The sequence below is a fragment of the Lepus europaeus genome, chromosome 1 (genome assembly GCF_033115175.1).
Source record: "Lepus europaeus isolate LE1 chromosome 1, mLepTim1.pri, whole genome shotgun sequence".
In the NCBI taxonomy this organism is placed as follows: domain Eukaryota; kingdom Metazoa; phylum Chordata; class Mammalia; order Lagomorpha; family Leporidae; genus Lepus; species Lepus europaeus.
Genome location: NC_084827.1, coordinates 54,129,541 through 54,149,055, shown reverse-complemented (window position 1 = coordinate 54,149,055; position 19,515 = coordinate 54,129,541). Strand labels below are relative to the sequence as shown.

General features: G+C 36.4%; 1 protein-coding gene and 1 pseudogene across 1 annotated transcript in view; one reads left to right on the top strand and one right to left on the bottom strand.

Annotated features, from left to right (window-relative positions):
• PCLO (piccolo presynaptic cytomatrix protein) overlaps positions 1-19,515 on the top strand; it is a 623,081-nt gene that overhangs the window by 482,423 nt on the left and 121,143 nt on the right. The gene's annotated exons all lie outside the window — the stretch shown is intronic.
• Positions 14,534-14,646, bottom strand: LOC133768370 (U4 spliceosomal RNA; annotated as a pseudogene).

The window sequence follows — 19,515 nt, the reverse complement described above, 5'->3', positions numbered from 1 at the left end:
ATGTAATTCAGATCCTTTGTTCTGCTTAGAGATTTAGTCATTGAGTTCTTAATCAAGATGATAAAGTTAGACCATTAAATCCAAAAATAAAATCTAACATAAGAACAAAAAAATTTAAAAAATTATTCCGTTGCTCAGGATATTTTAAAATATTTTGGGGATGTTAGAACATACAATTTTGTATTAGTACAAACTACAGATAAAATCACATATACATATACAAGCAAATACATATACAAGCAAAAGGTACAATCATTTAAAAATTTATTTGCTTATTTACTTCTATTTGAAAGGCACACACACCCAAAACTTCCATCAAATGCCCACAAGAGCCAGGACTGGGTAGATGCTAAAGCCACGTGCCTGGATTTAAACTTGGATTTGATCCTGGTGCCTCCAAGAGTCTGCGTTAGCAGGAAGTGGAGACATACTCATTTTCCTTTGGTCTTAGAAACAGGTAGAAGACATAGAATTATACCTTCAGGGATACAAAATCAAGTTTAAGTCCATGGAGCAGCATCAGGAGAGCTTCAGGGCTTGGAATTTCATTTTCCAGTTTCCATGGAATCTGGGCATCCTCCTGAGGGCTGCCACAGTCAGGAAAGTTCACAGAGTGGCAAATGCTGAGCCTCCGGACCCTCTCTTAGAAAAGTGGAAAGCTGAGAATCTTAAAAAAAGTAATGATTTTGTGTCTTTTTTTAGCAACTTAATATGATATTATTATGTTTTCAGAAAAGGTAAGGTGTAAAATATAAATAAAATTTTGTTTGTGAAATATGATGGCTAAATAGCATCTTTTATGTGCAGATTGTTTGTTCTAAGCTTTATTTAATCACCATTGTTTTTTGAATATTTTCTCCAAATTGTTTTTTTCCTGGCCTTGTGTGTCATAACATCATAATTGTGAAATACATTGCCGCCATGAAACTTACAATTTCAACACTTTGCAGAAAGACTAAAGACATCTTTTACCCACTGAATCAAAAAATTATTTATATATACTGATAGTTCTTCTACCTAAACGTTTATTTAGTAACATGTTTTGATGATGTTATGTCTAGATTATTCTAATTAATCAAATTTGGAAAAGTTTTGGAAGGCTATTTGGAATTAAGATAATATTGTAGTATTAAAATCTGAATGCACCTTCAAGAATTTTCTTAATGAATCATGAAAACACTGTACAGGAGAAAAAAAAATAAATATAGTGATAACAAGCATCTTTTGATTTAGCCTGTGCTTTATGGCAGCTTATAATCTCCCAGACCACTAGATCCATGATGAATTGAAAGAAACAACATTGTTTATCCAAAGGATATTCTGTGAGTGCCTGAGGCATGCATTCTAGTTCAGGAATATTTTTTATTTCTTAATTTTTAGTTGTTTTTGTGTATGTGATTGATTTTGGTCCACATAGCTAGCTCTTTTTAATGAAATGATGGAATTTCTGGCAAGAAAATGCTGTTGGAATTGTTGAGAATCAGTGACTGGACTGAGGACTAGGTTGGTTGTTTTGGGAGTAGTGATTTTATTCTAGAAGTTGGTCTCTGGAGGTCCCTGCCATGAAGAAATGTAATAGAAGAGTGAATTCCAGTAGCATTTTTTTGTAGGACACGCTCCTGTGGAACTAAGGGAGGATATTCCTGGTCAAGAAAGTCTTTATTTCTGCTTATGCTTTTTTGGCATATGTTACAGATGGCATGGCAGTGATCAAGGTTGGAGATCAAGAAACACAGCAAACAGATGAGTGAGCTTCCTTGTTCTTGTTCCAGGGGGATTACCAGGTATGGATTGGTCATTAGCATGAGATTTCTCAAAATTCCCTACAGCTGGTGTGTTAGGTACACATGGCACAAGATTACTTTCCACAGTGACAACAAGATTTTCTACCAAATATTTAGGAAAATTATCACGTGGGAAGAAAAATACAAATTGTTGGTAGCTGGACTCGTAGGTTTTAATATATTTTTAGGCTGCAGTGATTTTGCATACACCTCAAAGACTATTAGTGATTAGCTATATTGCCAGGACAAAGAAGGAAACTTCCCTCCTTTATAGATGTATGCACAGTCATGATATATCCAATAGGGACATTGAGAAAACTGAATAATTGTCCCTCATTACATAGTACAATAGTCCAAATCCTGGTTCAATTGCTTTTATCAACAAGGTGGCATACCTCAAAACCTATGTTTAAATGATATTGCGTTTTGATGAGCAGTTGTTTCTGTAGTTAAATTTCTGGATTATTTCTAATCAATATGCCATAGTATAGGCTGCATTTTCCTTGAAAAAATGTGAAGCAAGGGCATTAAATTTTCTCTTTAATATCCATAGTTGCTATTTAACCAACCAATACTTTAGCATCTCCAGTGATATAGGTTGAGGATTTTTTTAGGGTAGGAAAGATCAGGATTTAAATTCAGGGCTGGTACTTACTGTCTGGATCCATTGTAGAACCTGAGAGTGTCTAGGAAAATTAGGATAATATTAGCCTTTGCAAAATTGTTGTCAGATTTAGAAATAAAATATCAGAAACATGCAGTATAGTGACAAATCAGTGTTCAAAAACATGCTTACTTTCAAAACTCTTTGATGGTAAAGAGAAGTATTTGTGCTTTTTAAAAATGATTTATTCATTTATTTGAAGAGCAGTTACAGAGGGAGAAAGGGCGAGACAGAGAGATTTTCACTGCTGGTTCACTCTCTGTATGGTCACAATGCCCAGGTTGGGGACTGGTCAAAGCCAGGAGTCAGGAACTCCATCTGAGTCTCCCATGAGGGTGGCAAGGGTCCAAGCACTTGGGCCATCTCCCACTGCCTTCCCAGATGCACCAGCAGGAAGCTGGATCAGAAGTGTAGCAGCTGGGACCCAACCTATACTCACATAGGATGACAGTGCCCTGTGCCACCATGTTGGCCCCAGTATTCCCAATTTAGTATGAAGTCTCTGTCCCTCATACTTGTACATGCTTAGATAATTGATCATGCTCAGATGAACTGTAAACTACAGAAATATATAATATTCCTGTTGGAGAAAGCACAAACTTGGAGTCAGAAGATTCAACTAATACAATTTTATAACTTTTAAGCAAGTTACTTTATCTTACTTTATCTTTATCCTTTATCTTACTGTACAAGTAGAAGGTTTCAAAATCTACCTCACAGGTTACCAGGTGGGCGAAAGAAGTGGATGTCTTTAATAAATATAAAGAAATATATTAGCTATATAAAAGCTATGTTTTAAGGATGATGAAATTATTTTCATGGATGACTATTAATCTTATAAAATTCAGCCTTCTGTAACCTGATATAACAATATATATCATTTTAAATATTATCCTACATGAATAAAATCTGTTGAAGTGTTTAAGCCATTCCTAACTGTAAAACTATAATTTTTCAAGAGAATTCTAATTTTCTCTTGTCAACAGTAAGTCCATCAGTAAACTTGGTGTTCTGATTAATTTGCTCATATAACTGTGGGTTGGTTAATCACTGAAAACACAGCTTGTTAGGGAACTGACGTGATGTAGGAGTCAGATGACTCAGTGTCTGGGCCAGTCTTTGTACATCGGCAACTAGCGTGACCTTCAACAAATCACAGAATCTCACTGGGTCTGTAACATTAAACATGAGAAACTTAGGAGACACACCTAGTCTGTGGAAGAAATGTGAGCAAGAAGTTGAACTTGAAGAAACATATAGTCCCAGACAGATATTTGGCACAGGAATTAAGAAGCAGTTTGGGACACTTCCATTTCAAATCCTAGTCTGCTGCGAATACCCACTCTGTTTTGTGTTTAGCTTCTTGCCTGTGTGCTCTCTAGGAGGCAGCAGGGGATGACTCAAGTAGTTGGGTTCCTGACAACCACTTGGGAGACACAGATTGAGTTCCTCACTCCTGGGTTTGGCCTGGACCAAAACCCACTTTTGTTGGTGTTTATGGAGGGAACTATTGGATAGAAGATCATTCTTCTGTCTGTCTCTGTTTTTCTGTGTCTGTCTCTCTGCCTTTCACATGAAAAATAAAAATTAAAAACAGAACCACAAATGTTTGAAAATGGGAGGTGAATCAATAGTATATGTGCTAAAATAAGATGTATATGTTATAGAAGATATGAATCCAATAACTAGAATTAAAAATGTGATACTAATTCCATGGATAAAAAATAAGTGAGAACAGGAGAGGATGAAGAAACTTGAGTTTCAGGACTCCTCCCTCTTGTGCAGCCACTATAAAGGCTCTAGAACGTTCTTAGAAGTGTGTGAGGTTTGTGGCATTTGTCAATTTTTTCCTCATTGTTTTCTCCCTTAAAATTTTTTTCCTTTTTTTTACCTCTGATTTTATTTTATTTTATTTTATTTTTCATATATTTATTTGAGAAGCAGATAGAGAGAGCTCCCATTTGCTAGTTCATTCCCCAAAGGGCTGTATTTGGGAGAGCTGAGACAGACCAAAGCCAGGAATCAGAATGTCTATCCAGGTTCTCCACACAGTGACAGGAACCCAATTACTTGCGCCATCACTACCACCTCACAGGGCATGCATTAGTGAGAAGCTGGGGCCAGGAGCCAGAGCTGGAAATCAAACCCCCATACTCCCATGTGAGACACAGGCGCCCTAACTAACATATCAACTGCTAGTCCAAACACCTGCTTCTCCTTTCTCCCTTTAGCAAATATTCACTCGTATATAATTTTATGTTCATAATTTTATATTTTTTCATTTGTATAAGCTTCAGTGGAGAACACTGATGTACTCACTGTAGAATTTTAAGAACCTACTGATGTGAAGTAGTAACATACTATAAAATGTGAGTGGAGGATAAATAGGACATTTGGAAAGACATTGTCACATGACAGAGATGGAATATTAAGAATACTAGAAATAATGAAGAAAGCAATTAGCATATGCTCAGTCCTACCCTGTAGAGGAACATCCTAGAATTCTGTAGAATGATATGATCCTTCCTTGTTTTCAAAATATCTGCAGCCCAGAAAGGCAGTGGATACAAGATGTTCATTGTGTAGAGAAAGTTTAATCAGGGTCTGCATGAATAAAAGTCAAAAATCTGGAGAATTAGGAGAATGGCATCTTTAAGGAAAGAAAATGAGTTTTTTTCATTGTGATAGGTGTACTCTTTTACTTTTATTGAAGTAAAAATAAAGGAAACAGAGAAGTGCAGAATACATTGGTCAGTTCTGCATGCATTAGAACCAGTACCACAAGTAAGTGAAGCTTCCAGATTTGCCTTACCCCAACCCCAGAATTTCAAGAAATTTTTAGGTAATTTCTAGGCATATACTGTAAGCTTCTGAGGACTGAGGACTGGACATGTCTCAAGGCTTTCCTTTATTCCATCTTTTTTTTTTTTTGAATACTCAACATAGTTATGGGGTACTACTTAATTCCAGATACAGTGACCCAAACTGAAGCAGAAACAAAATTGCATGTTGGGATTCACATTTTCACAGCAGCATCAACAAGCTCAGATTCAAGTATATGTGTATATAAAGTTTCACTGAGAATAGTGGAAGAAAATAGTATTCTTTCTTAAGTTCCTTTGTTTTGTTTTACTTCCTACTCATTCCCAAGATCCTTGTCACTGTTGGCCATGGTGCTTGAATTTGCTGAGTGCCTCCACTGACCAGCTCATACTTTCAATTTTTTTTAGTATGTATTATATTGACTATCCTCTCTTTGTGGCTCAGTGAGAGCTTCATGGGAGAAAACATAGACCTTACAATCTCAGGAGTGGAGAAACAGTTTTCTGTCAAGGGCCAATTGAATATCCTTATTCATGGGCCATACAAAATCACCACCTTATAAATGAGCTGCTATTTATTTACAGAATTTCAAGTCCCATCTGCACCTGCCTTGGCACAGCCAGATCAAATACTTTCACAGGCCTTATGGGACCCGTGGGCTGAACGTTCTCCACCTCTGATATCACAAAGTTTTGTAGGAATATCATATGGTAACTAGTAATAAATGATAAAGAGAAAAATAAAGTAAGGAGAGTGATTTGGGCTTGTTGGAGGATAGTGTTGCAGTTTCAGGATGGGTGGTCAGGGAGGGGCTCACTAAGAATGCAGAAACTTCAGGAAAACCATTAAGGAGGGGAGGGAGTTGTCTGTATTATAAGCAGTGGAATGAAAAGGGCCAAGGCCCTGAGCAAGGGCATAACAGGTATGTTCAGAGACAGCAAGGAGATCAAGCTCAACCAGCACTGGGTGAATATGTAGGAGAGAGTAAGAATTTCAGTCAGAGAGGTAACAGGAATTGAATCCTACAGGACTTGAAAAACTTTAGCTTCTACTGAGGTGCAAAGACAAGCCATTGAGACAACACTTGAATGATGTGTATTAAGAATCATTTGAAAGGGGTAGATGGTAGAAGCAGGGAGGATAGTTAAGAAACTGCAGAAATCACCCAGGTATGAATTGTGGCTGTGGAGACCAAGGTGGGAATAGAGGATACAGTGAGAAATGGTTCTTTTAACCATGTACATATGTGCGTATTTATGAACATGTCAATGTAGTATGTATGTCAAATTTCAACTCAGTGGAACTGACTTCAGTTGTGTTCATTCATTCGTTCCTCTACATAGCATTGAACTTAATAAGTGAAGAGTCACCTCACCATTTTTAAAAACTAAATCCCTAGAGATTAACAATCTACATTTGGCATCCAAGTTTTAAATATTGTTTTCAAATAATATAGTAAATGCATATCCTTTAATAAGAGTCATACCACTTAAGTACATAGGTTTATTTTGGTTGTTCTATAGGTGGCATTTCAATATTCTGTATTCCTAACATCTGCAGTTTCCATCATAATAGGAAAAAATATCTATGAGCCACAGTTTTTAATGTTCATGAAGAAAATCACTTGGAATAATTGTTTGTTTATGAAAATTATGCTCTGTTAGAATCATCTGAAATAGTTCCAGAAAACAAAACTGAATAAAATATCCCTATATAGCTTAGTTTGCATTAATGAATTGTAAAGAAATGAATTTACTACTGTATTGATTCAAAGAACTGATTCTCAGCAATCCCACTTTTTATCATGACAGCATATTATGAAAATTATGTTTAATGGAAAAAATGTAAAATCAATTGCCGTTTTGAATTATTATCTTCTTAACCAGTCTCCTAGCATTCAGTCTGTCTTTTTTCTCATTCTTTCAACAAACATATGTACTGTGGATTTAGAAGATCACAGAACAACAATAGAGACCATTACATAAATGTGTTCAGTGTAGCAATGGAGGTATGTGCAAGATACAGAGAAAACATGAAAGAGATGAACACCAAACTGCTGAGAGCAGCACTGACATGGGGAAAAAAGGCATATATTCTTTCCAAATGGTAGAATGTTATTAAAACAATGGGTATTATGAAGCTTTCCTCTTCTTCTGTCTTAACTTTATCAAAAGATATCTCAGTCCAGTGTCACCAAGCATACACCAAGCCCATCTGAACTCACCTTCATCCAGCCCCATGCCTGCCTCCCAGCTCCATACCTACACCAGCACTGCTCTAGTCCTGGACTTCCGTATCATTTGCCTTCTGTGAGCATTTGTCCATGACAGTCCTATTGCTAAGCAGGAAAAACATGTCAGAAATCATGACTGATTGATACCAGTGCCTCAGAATCTGGTATCCTTTTTGACACTTACTGACTAAGTACTTGTGGGCTGACTAAATACTTGTGGGCATGATCTGAGGAGTTTTCTATGGATTTAAATATATTTATTTAAATTGACTCTGAACATAAATCTAAGATAGTTGCCAGAAAAAAACAGACACAATTTATAATCAAATATTCTGTATAACTTAAGCGTAAAAGAAGACTTTAGAATTCTTTCATGCTAAACTTATAGAATTCTGATATTCCAAACTTAGATAATGAATCAGGAGACCTGAGTTTTTGGAGTATTATTAGTAATTGGTTTCTGAAACTGAAGGTTTTTCATCTGTAAAAATAGGATTATACCTACTTTATCTATTTTTCACTGTAGATAAAATGAGAAAAAGTGGGCAACATAACCTTGTTTAAAAATAAAGTCCTTTATTTGTGTTCTTTATTAATATTAAAGGGTTTAACACAGTTGAAATGGATCTAATTTTATTCATTTTACCCAAAAGAATTCCTTATAATCATAAGTATACATATAAAAATCTAGAATTATATTGTTATTTTTAATTGTAATAATATTTGATATGATATGGAAATATTTTTCCTAAATCAATTTTAGAGAGCTAGAGATAAAATTAGTTTTGCTCTCTGCCAGTTGGCAGATATGAGCTAAACTATTTTATTCTCAGAAGGTTCTTATTTCTCAATGGAAAATCAATTATTGTAAGGTGTCATATACCCTATAATATTGACTGGTAGCATATGAAATTGAATACTATTTATTAAAAGTGGTTGAGAATGAAATTGAACCTTTAAATGCCATTTGTTATTTGTTTGATACTATCAAGCAAAGTTAATTATCTGCTAATTCATTGTGATAAAAGGACCGAAATATTGACACTGTATAAAGTAACGATGCATAATTTATTACCTTAAAATACTCTCAGGATGATAAAATTGTTACTGATTTTTTTATTGTTCATGGCTTCTCATTTATATCTCTTGACATTTTTATTGATGAATAACGTATGTGTCAATTTGTTAATTTTGATTACACCTTTCATAATAATCATATAGTGACACTGGCTCATGCATAACCAAACACAACTGTTAATATTCCTCAAGGACTGCTTACATTTTAGTGTCCCTATTGTTATTTGCTATATGTATTGATTGTGAAATGAATACCATAGTCTAGCTAAATAACACATCCCTCATCTCATATTAGTTGCCTTTTTCCTCTTTTTTTGTTTGATAAGTACATTTAAGATCTATTTTCTTGGCAAAGTTCAAAGAGATAATATACTATTTATAACTGTAGTTATGATGAATATTAGATACTCAGAACTTACTCATCTTTGTAGCTTAATATTTCTATCTTTGGACCAACATCTGCAATTCCCCTATAGCCCAGCTCCCAGCAACACCACTGTTCTAACTCTGTGACATCAGCTGTTTTAAGTTCCACATATAAATGAAATCATGCAATATTTTTCTTTTTTATGACTTATTTTACTTAACATAATGCCCTCAAGATTTATTCACAATGTCGCAAATAGCAGAACTTCATTTGTGTTTTAAATACTATTACATATTTTCTTTATCCATTCATCCATTGACAGGGGCTTTTCTCCCCATATCTTGGCTATTGTGAATTATGCTGCAATTAACAAAACAAAGCAGATATCTCTTTGAGGTACTGATACCATTTCCTTTAGATATATACCCAGAAATGGGTTTGCTAGATGATATGGTAGTTTTATTTTTAGTTTTTGAAAGTCTTCAATACTATTTTCCATGGTGGTCATACCAATTTAAATTTCATAAACTGTACAACTAATTGCTTCATATCATCACTAACATTTGTTATTATTTGACTTTTTGATAATAGTCATTCTAGGAGGTGTGAGGTGATGTCTCATTGTGGTTTTGGTTTGCATTTTCATGATAATTACTAATATTAGCTGTCTTTTTACATACCTAGTCATTTGTACATCTTATTTAAAAAAAATCTATCTGGATTTTTAAAAAAAGATTTATTTACTTATTTGGAAATCAGGGTTACAAAGAGAGATAGGGAGACACAGAGAGAGAGAGAGAGAGAGAGAGAAAGAGAGAGAGAGAGAGGGAGAAAGGGAGGGAGGGAGGGAGGGATAGAGGGAGGGAGGGAGGGAGGGAAATATCTTCCGTATCTTCCATCCACTGGTTTACTCCTCTATGGCCACAATGGCCTGGCTGAGTCAGTCCAAAGCCAGAAGTCAGGAGCCAGGAGCTTCATCTGAGTCTCCCACATGGGTAGCAGGGACCTAAGCACTTGGGCCATCTTTTTCTGCCTTTTCCCAGGCCATTAGCAACGAGCTGAATCCAAAGTGTAGCAGCCGGGACATGAACTGGCACTGATATGGGATACAGGCATCACACAGGTGGCATCTTTACCTGCTCTGCCACAATGCTTGGCCTCCCTTTACCCACCTTTACATCAGGCTATTTGTTTCATTTTGTTTTGTTTTGGCTTATAAGTTGTATGCATTCCTTGTGTGCTTTGGATATTAATAAGCTATCATATATATTATTTGCAAAATTTTTCTCATATTCTTTAGGTTGCTGTTATACTTTGTTATATTTTTCCTTTGCTGTACAGAAGCTTTATAATTTGATGTGATTCCATTTGTTTATTTTCTTGTTGTTGTTGTTGCTTGTGCTTTTATCATCACATACAAAAAAAAATCATTGCCAAGACCAATGTCATGGGAATTTTTACCCATTTTCTTCTAGGAATTTTAAGGTTTTATGTTTATATTTTTAAGTCATTTGGGTTCAATTTTGTGAATTGGATAATATAGGAGTATAATTTGACTCTTTTTTAAAATGTGGATATTCAATTTTTCCAACATTATTTATTAAAGAAATTGTACTTTCCTAATTGTGTGTTCTTGATCCCGATTTCAAAGATTATTTGGACCACATATTTTTTATTTTATTTCTGGGTTCTCGATTCCATTCCACTGGACTGTGTTCTGTTTGTATGCTAGTATGATGCTGTTTTGATTACTATAGCTTTGTAATGTAATCAGAAATCAAAACGTGTGCTGCTTCCAACTTTGTTCTTGCTCAGAATTGTTCTTACTCTTCCAGGTGTTTTGTGGTTTCATATGGATTTTTGGGTTATCTTTACTATTTTTGTGGAGAAGACCATTGGAATTTTTATAGATATTAAATTTAATCTATAGATGACTTTAGGTGGTGTGGAAATTTTTTTTTTTTTTTTTTTTTTTTTTTATTTACATTTTTATTTATTAATTTATAGAAAACATATTTCAGAAATTTGATGGATATGATCCTAAGAATATCATTAATTCTTCCAACCCATGTTCATGGGACATCTCTCTATTCATCTACTAATATTTCATTTGAAAGTCACTAGGAAGTCCTCTACGCAAATTAACAAAAATACATTAGGAAGTTAGAAGAAAATGTTATAAACTTATGAACTGCAAGTTATTTCAAATGAAATGATGATGTTATATACTTCATATTGTATAATTCCACATATTGCGTTATTATGTCTTACAGTACTTGTGCCTTTTTCACTCACTTGATTTAGTCTGCTTCAAATAACCTTTACAATATACTTTAGTCATAGAATAGCTTTGGCATTTATATCAGTCTTTCCAGGAAATACTGGATATAATATTTAGTAGAAATAGAATACTATTATAATAATATTCTTCAAACTAGACCACAAACCATGACTACTTATATTTCCTTACTCACTTTCACTGTATTTTAAAAGGATGAATTTTCAATCATCATCTTGGAGTGTAAGAGATACCTTTTCTCTTGAGAACTAATGTAATCAGTTCCAACATGCCCTTCATCTGCCCATAATTCATTATTTGATGGTCACATCCCTGATTTGATGGGACGTGTCCCATATCCCATGTGCACTGAGGAGAGTCCCAATGAATGCAGTACATATTCTAGAACTCAGAGATGGGGCTGTAGATGTGGATCCAAACCACCAAGAGTGCCACATCACTGCCGTTTCCTTGACAGAGGGTGGCTCCCTTTTAACAAGCCCATTTGCCTGTGTTGAGAGTTGTACCACCTCGGGTCCTCCTTTCCAAAGGCTCCTCAAGCATTTTTCCTCTGCAGTAATGCCATCTTCTTTGGGGAGTTTGAACAAGCTGGATGCCAGTACCCACTAAGTCTGGAAACTCCAGCCACCTTCTCCTGGGAACTGACCCACGTCCCAGTCCTTTCATTCTTCCCACATTATTTTCCCTTCTAGAAGGGAGCAAGCAGCTATAGTTTCCCTTCAATGTACCTGGAACATGTATTATTTACTTCTTTTCTGTGAGTAGGCTAGGGGAAAGAGATAAGGATTCCAATCTACTTTTATTCATTCCTATCAGTATGTATCTACAATTAAATGATACATCCCACAACAACTTTGTTCAGTAAAATCTTCAGCTTTTGCATGGACAAATCTTCAAATTGTATTGTTATGAAAATTGTGCAATTTCTAAAATAATTTAGTTTATTGTAAGATAAATAGCATGGAAAAATAACGTGTGTGTTCTTCCTGCTACGTCTCATATATTTGAACATTACTTGTATTCAGGTGGACTGGCATGTAGATTTAGTTGACATAAATTGAATGAGTTTTGCTGGTTATTGATACTAGCACTGGCATGAGAAATGGTTATGCTAACTAACTGATGTTTGGAGTTATGTTGAAGTTACACAAGTTATATCCCTTCCTAGATGTCACTTTTTAAATACATAGTACAACAGATTAAAGATAGAACATCTATAAAGATCTTGCTTACTCTCTTTTTTTCTTTCATTTTTTAGATTTATTTATTTGAAAGACAGAGTTACAGAGATGCAGAGAGAGAGAGAGAGAAATGGAGAGAGAGAGAGACAGAGAGAGAAAAAGGTCTTCCATCCACTGGTTCATTCCCCAGATGTCCACAACAGCTGGAGCTGCCCCGATCCAAAGACAGCAAGTCTCCCTCATGGGTGCAGGAGCCCAAGGATTTGGGCCATCTTCTACTGCTTTCCCAGGTCATAGCAGAGAGCTGGATTGGAAGAGGGGCAACCAGGATTCAAATTGGCACCCATATGGGATTCTGTCAAAAAAAAAGAAAATGTGAGATACAAAAAAATTAGATGACATGATTTCTGTGCTTGAGGAAGTTTCACTGTATGTGTGAAGTGAAGTTGCAGACAAGGGAAATAATTGAAAACAATATGAACATTTAAGAATTTTAACTTCTTAAAATTTTCTCATATGAAAATGCAGGTCAAAAATTGCATTTTCATAAGTTGGAAACCAGCATTTGTTTTGCTTCTCCTTCTGTCATAGAACATTCTCCCTACTATGGGGTAGAAATAAACTGAAGCAATCATTTAGCAAGTATAATCTGCCTCAAGGGAGCCAAGCATGGCAGATTAACCAACTGGCTCTAAGGCATGCAGCTAGTAAATAACCAGGCTGAATGGGACCACAGTTGATTGCACTGAAGAGAAATTATCAACTGTCAGCTCTCAGCACAAGGTGGTTCGTAAAACACATCTCTGATAGATAGAATGTTTGTCTTTCTGAAAATGGTGCCTATGCTGCTAATTGAGAGAGGGGCAGATTTTAAATTTCAACACTATGACACACATACGCATGTCTACACACAGAGTTCTATGTGAAAGCATTATTAGACTTGTTAGCTTAGAATTTTTTAAAATTTTCTTTTTTAACAGTTCAGAGTCTCTGTTCAATAAAATGAAATTCAGATTATCTCCCTTCCACCCCCAGTGAATCTCTAGAGACAGTGTGTTAGTTCGTGAAAATTGTTCCTACCCAGTAATTCAGGTTCTGAGATGTTTTCACACCCACAGCTTATTTGTGCTCATCAGACTAACACAGGGCTCCCTGCATGTGTGTCTATGCTACTGCTCTGATGACAGGTGCTTCTTTAAATATACTTTGTGTATTCAAACTTCATTTTAAACTTTGAACTATGCGTACCAAAAATAAAAAACAAGCCGGCGCCGTGGCTCAACAGGCTAATCCTCCGCCTTGCGGCGCCAGCACACCGGGTTCTAGTCCCGGTCGGGGCACCGATCCTGTCCCGGTTGCTCCTCTTCCAGGCCAGCTCTCTGCTGTGGCCAGGGAGTGCAGTGGAGGATGGCCCAAGTCCTTGGGCCCTGCACCCCATGGGAGACCAGGAGAAGCACCTGGCTCCTGCCATCGGAACAGCGCGGTGCGCCAGCCGCGGCGCGCTACCGCGGCGGCCATTAGAGGGTGAACCAACGGCAAAAGGAAGACCTTTCTCTCTGTCTCTCTCTCTCTCACTGTCCACTCTGCCTATCAAAAATTAAAAAAATAAAACATAAAAAATAAAAAACAAGAGCAACAGGAATAATGACAAAATATAATATTATTGTGAGATTAGCTCTTCAAAAAGATACTTCCCAACCTTCAAATGTTATACCTGATGATGTGTTTCTGCATTTTGAATATTTTATTATCCCTGAGGGTGTCTCTGTGTCCTATAAATAAGCAGGACACACACCCAAATTCCAGTATCCCTTTACCATATATCATTTCCCTCCATTTTTTTACACCTTCCTTTTTTCCTTTTCTTTTTTTTTTTAAGAAGTATTTATTTATTTGAAAGCCAGGGTTACATAGAAAGGGGGAGAAACAAATATAGAGGGACCATCTTCCACTACTTTTCCTAGGCCAACACCAAGCAGCCGAACTCAAAACTGCACCCATGTAGGATTCAGGCGTTGCAGGCAGTGGCTTCACCTGCAACACCACAACGCTGGCCCCACCTTTTCCTTTTTCCTATCCTTCTTTTTCCTTTTTATCTTTTCATGTTAATGTACAAATAGGTAAAAATTACGAAGTGTTTTTAAATGTATTTTTTAATTAGCAATAATCGCGCCTCGGATAAACCTCATTGGCTATGATACTGCCACTGTGCAAAGCTTAAATGTACTTTTTAAAAAGAATTGAATCCACCCATCTTGGATTTCTCATGAATTGATACTGCCTAACATAAGAATGAAAGAGTATAACTGATGTGAGCAGTGTCCTGGGTGCTCAAAGTCCACTTGCATTGGTGGTTTATCTATTGGTCACTAGGGAAAAATAGCCAGTTTACCTAATCTATTCCTACTGTTGCTGCTTCATAGAACATTCCTGAGAGTGGTTGTGCACATTTAGAAAATTAATATGTAGTCATATTTAATAATATTAGTGTGGAAAAGATGTAAAACAGATTAAAAATAACTTTTGCACATATATAGTATTCTTTACATGAGACTTCCTTTTGTTTTTTAAACCTCATTTGCATCAGGTTCTCATTAGACCCTTCCTATGTGTGTGTTGTTTTCATTTATTCACCCATTGATTAACATTTATTTTCTTTTATTTTGTTTCTGTGGGCAACTATTCCCCTCTTTGGGAAACTATTATAATTTATATGATGCCTGCCATTTGTTTATAAAATTTATAATGTCATTTTGTGTGCATATAATTTATTTTCTTTTATACTTTAGTATTTTATTTTTAAAATTTTTAATACATTTTAATTAATTTTTAACAGGTTCAATATAGTTGTAGGTAGAATTCTAAGAATATCCCCATCCTCCCTCCTTCAGTGCATATCATTTAAATCTACATAAATAACATTGCCCTGTAGATGAGATCCTGTTTCCCTCTTGTTTTTACCTAGCAAGGATGTTAGGAGAGGGATCCACCTTCTAGGGTTCGCTCCTGGTACAACTGCTTTTCTTCAGCCTCTGCCAAGGATTTCTTTCCTGAGTATTTACTCCTCTCACAGTGTCCACTTCGTCAGGTACTTCAGCCTCCCCACAAATGCATACCCAAGCAAAGGACTTCTTAGTTTAACTGTATTCTGTCTGAAGCCTTAGGGAAGAATTGCACTCATCTGCGTTCTAATTAAAAAAATGTTTCCCTTTCTTCCTGTCCCACTCATGCTATCCTCACATCATAAAGTGGGAATTAACCAGAGCAACAGTGTATCAAGGCAAACCTCCCTGGAAGAAGGCAGGGAGGCCTCACCCCTCATCCCACCCAGCACAGGCATTGTCTGGTTTTCAAATGTCACCCAGTATGATAAGAATTAGGCAGCATGTCATTATCGCTTTGCTATGCACTTCTTAGCTTTACTATGCACTTCTTTTTTTTTTTTTTTCAGATTCTCATTTTGTTTTTATTATTCATTTGAAAAAGATAAAATTGCATTTCAATTAAAAATTTAAATATATACATTATATATTCTTTTTTTAACTTTTATTTATTGAAGATAAATTTCCAAAGTACAACTTATGGATTACAATGGCTTCTTTTTTGTTTTGTTTTGTAATTTTTTTTTTTTTGACAGGCAGAGTGGATAGTGAGAAAGAGAGAGAGACAGAGAGAAAGGTCTTCCTTTTTGTCATTGGTTCACCCTCCAATGGCCACTGCAGCTGGTGCATCGCGCTGATCTGAAGCCAGGAGCCAGGTGCTTCTCCTGGTCTCCCATGCGGGTGCAGGGCCCAAGGGCTTGGGCCATCCTCCACTGCCTTCCCGGGCCATAGCAGAGAGCTGGCCTGGAAGAGGGGCAACTGGGACAGAATCCGGCGCCCCGACCGGGACTAGAACCCGGTGTGCCGGCGCCACAAGGCGGAGGATTAACCTGTTGAGCCATGGCGCCGGCCACAATGGCTTCTTAATCACTAATAAATCTTGGATTTTTTTTTTTTCACATACTTGCCACACTTTGGGATTTCCTTCTCTGAACTGCCATTATTTTACTAATTATCAAGATATTCCTACTTTTTTTTCTAGTAGAGTATAACTTATATTAATATTTATAACAACAGAAAATATTAGACATAAGTGAAGGTGATGAATTTTGTGTCTGCCACATACAAAGTGCTAGGAAAGTACGAGTGAAATAAATCAAATATGTGAAAGTATAAGTGTCTGTGTGATATGATATCCAAAAACTAGTTAAGATTTTGCTTGTTAACTGAAAAATTTTAATCAACAAGATACTTTTTATGTAATAGCAATACTAAGCATAGATCAAGAACTAACATAGTATGAACGTTTATATTATAAGGATTAAGAATAGCTTTTGCCAATTTGAGGAGCATACAAGATTAAGTGATCCTAGAATTTATAAAAATGTGTACTTGAGAATATTTTCTGTTGATTGATTTTTTGAAGGCCCATAATTGTCTGATTATTTTTTTTCATGTTTAGTAACTTACTGAGTTTGATTTTTTTTTTTTTTTTTTTTGGACACGCAGAGTGGACAGTGAGAGAGAGAGACAGAGAGAAAGGTCTTCCTTTTGCCGTTGGTTCACCCTCCAATGGCCGGCACGGCCGGCGCGCTGCGCTGATCCAAAGGCAGGAGCCAGGTGCTTCTCCTGGTCTCCCATGGGGTGCAGGGCCCAAGCACTTGGGTCATCCTCCACTGCACTCTCTGGCCACAGCAGAGAGCTGGCCTGGAAGAGGGGCGACTGGGACAGAATCCGGCGCCTGGACTGGGACTAGAACCCGGTGTGCCGGCGCTGCAGGCAGAGAATTAGCCTATTGAGGCACGGCGCCGGCCGAGTTTGATATTTTGAACAATAAATCTATCACCACCACAGTTGCACATGCAACAAAAATTCAGCCTATGTCTCAAGCTACTAGAACAGGTGCTTTCTAGGTATATAATTCTATTATCTGTGTACTCTAATAACATACATCATGTTAGATTTAAATATAAAGATAATATAAATGTCCAATCAGAATACTAAATAATGTCATCATTTATGTGTATACTGCCTTCCAGGAAATCTTTTTCAAACACAATCACAGCTAAAAGCTTTCTTAAGATTGAAATTCCTTACATTAAATGGTAAAATACTATTTTATTTGAATTTCAACAAAGCATAATAATGTTTGACAAATTTAACATGCATTTTAAATAGTTACAGGATTAACGATTCATGAATATATGTCAAATATCTGATATTTGAATAACCTCATTTTCATTCTCATAATTGCCAAAGCCATCTTATGAAATAAATGAGCAGTGACTTGTATATTCCATTATTTATTACTATGCAAGGTTCTTGTGGGGTTTGTAGGAAGTTAGACAATGGAAAGGGAAAAGTTGTTAAATGTTGAATGTTCAATTAGTCATTTTCCTAGTGGTATCTTACCATAGGCACCAAGCCAAGATAAAAGAATGGGCTGAATGTTTTGCACTGTAGCTCAGCTCCATCTGTGGTCCAGGTTAGTGGGGGACAGAGAAGATCATGTAAGGATTGATCTCAGGTTTATATCCATCAATCCCCTTTTACTGGAATAATTTTCCTTTTTTTAAAAAAATTATTTTATTTTATTTGAAAGACAGAGTTACAGAGAGAAGGAGAGACAGAGAGAGAGAGGTCTGGTTCACTCTCCAAATGTCTGCAGCAGTTGGAGCTGAGCCAATCTGAAGCCAGAAGCCAGGAGCCAGGAGCTTCTTCCGGCTCTCCCACGTGGGTGCAGGGGCCCCTGTACTTGGGCCATCCTCTGCTGCTTTTCCAGGCACGTTAGCAGAGAGCTGAATTGGAAGTGGTATAACAGAGACTTGAACTGGTGCCCATATGGGATGCCAGCACGGCAGGCCAGAGCTTTAATCCTCTGTGCCCATAGCATTGGCCCTTGAAATAATTTTTCAACAAATTTAGTAACAGTACTAAATATTTTTTCTTTTTACATCTAGAAGCACTTTCTCATTTCATTGATAATTATGATTTATAAATGTGCTCCCTTATTTTTAGATATTAAAAATGAACAGGTAAATCTATCAGGAAATGCATGAACTATGTGACCATTCTTTCAATAGAATATGCATATGCAGAAATGTGACAATGCAATTTCTGAATTACAACAGCATTAATTTGTTTCCATTCAAAATCATCTGCTCATAAATGTACCTTCCTGACTGAAAAAAAATGCTTTGTTTTCCTCTTTCAGTGTGCCATATTTTTTCTTTAGTAGTGTTTTCACTGTCATTTATATAATTTTCTCATTTTATGTGTACAACAGCTTGGGATTGTTGAAATAAACCTAAGGCCCCTCTGAAGGTAAAGTTTTCTTGGAGTAAGTTACAGAAAGTCATCTTGTTTGTGTTACTGTGCGCCTTCTTTATGGTCTTCTGTTGCCATTTTACTGTAGTGTAAAAGCATTTCCCTTTGTCGATTGACACTAATCATATACTTCCCAAACTGCATTGTAGCCATCAAAACCTTTAAAGGTGCAGGGCGTGAGTAATTCCCCAATGAAGCCAGAGACGCACAGAAGGGAATTTCACGTAATCTTCTGTGAAGCTCGTTAACAACCTCACTGCTCAAAATCATTTCCTTTGATGTAAATTATAGCAGAGTTACAGCATACAGACATTAGGGGTTTTACATACCCCTAAATTATTTTGGTGCATTTAAAGTGGACCAAAGAAACTACATGTGAAATGTTGAAATATCAATGATATTACCACTTTTCTTCTTTTGTATGAAATTACCTTTTTAAATGGAGCAGAGAAATGAAATACCCTGGCTAGGTTATGCCAGCTACATAGTTTGCAGGGCCCAGTGTTACTTGAAAATGCAGTTTCTTTGTTCAAACATTATTAAGAATTTCCAGATAACCACAGCAGAACATGATACCGTGCATGAGGCCTTTGTGAGCATAAGGCCCTACACTACTATTACTGTGAGAGCACAAACGTTCTGCTCGGGACTGTCTGGCACTTACTGTAAGGGAAGGACACGATGTGACCACCTGTTTTATCTGGGCAAAGCTGAAGGCA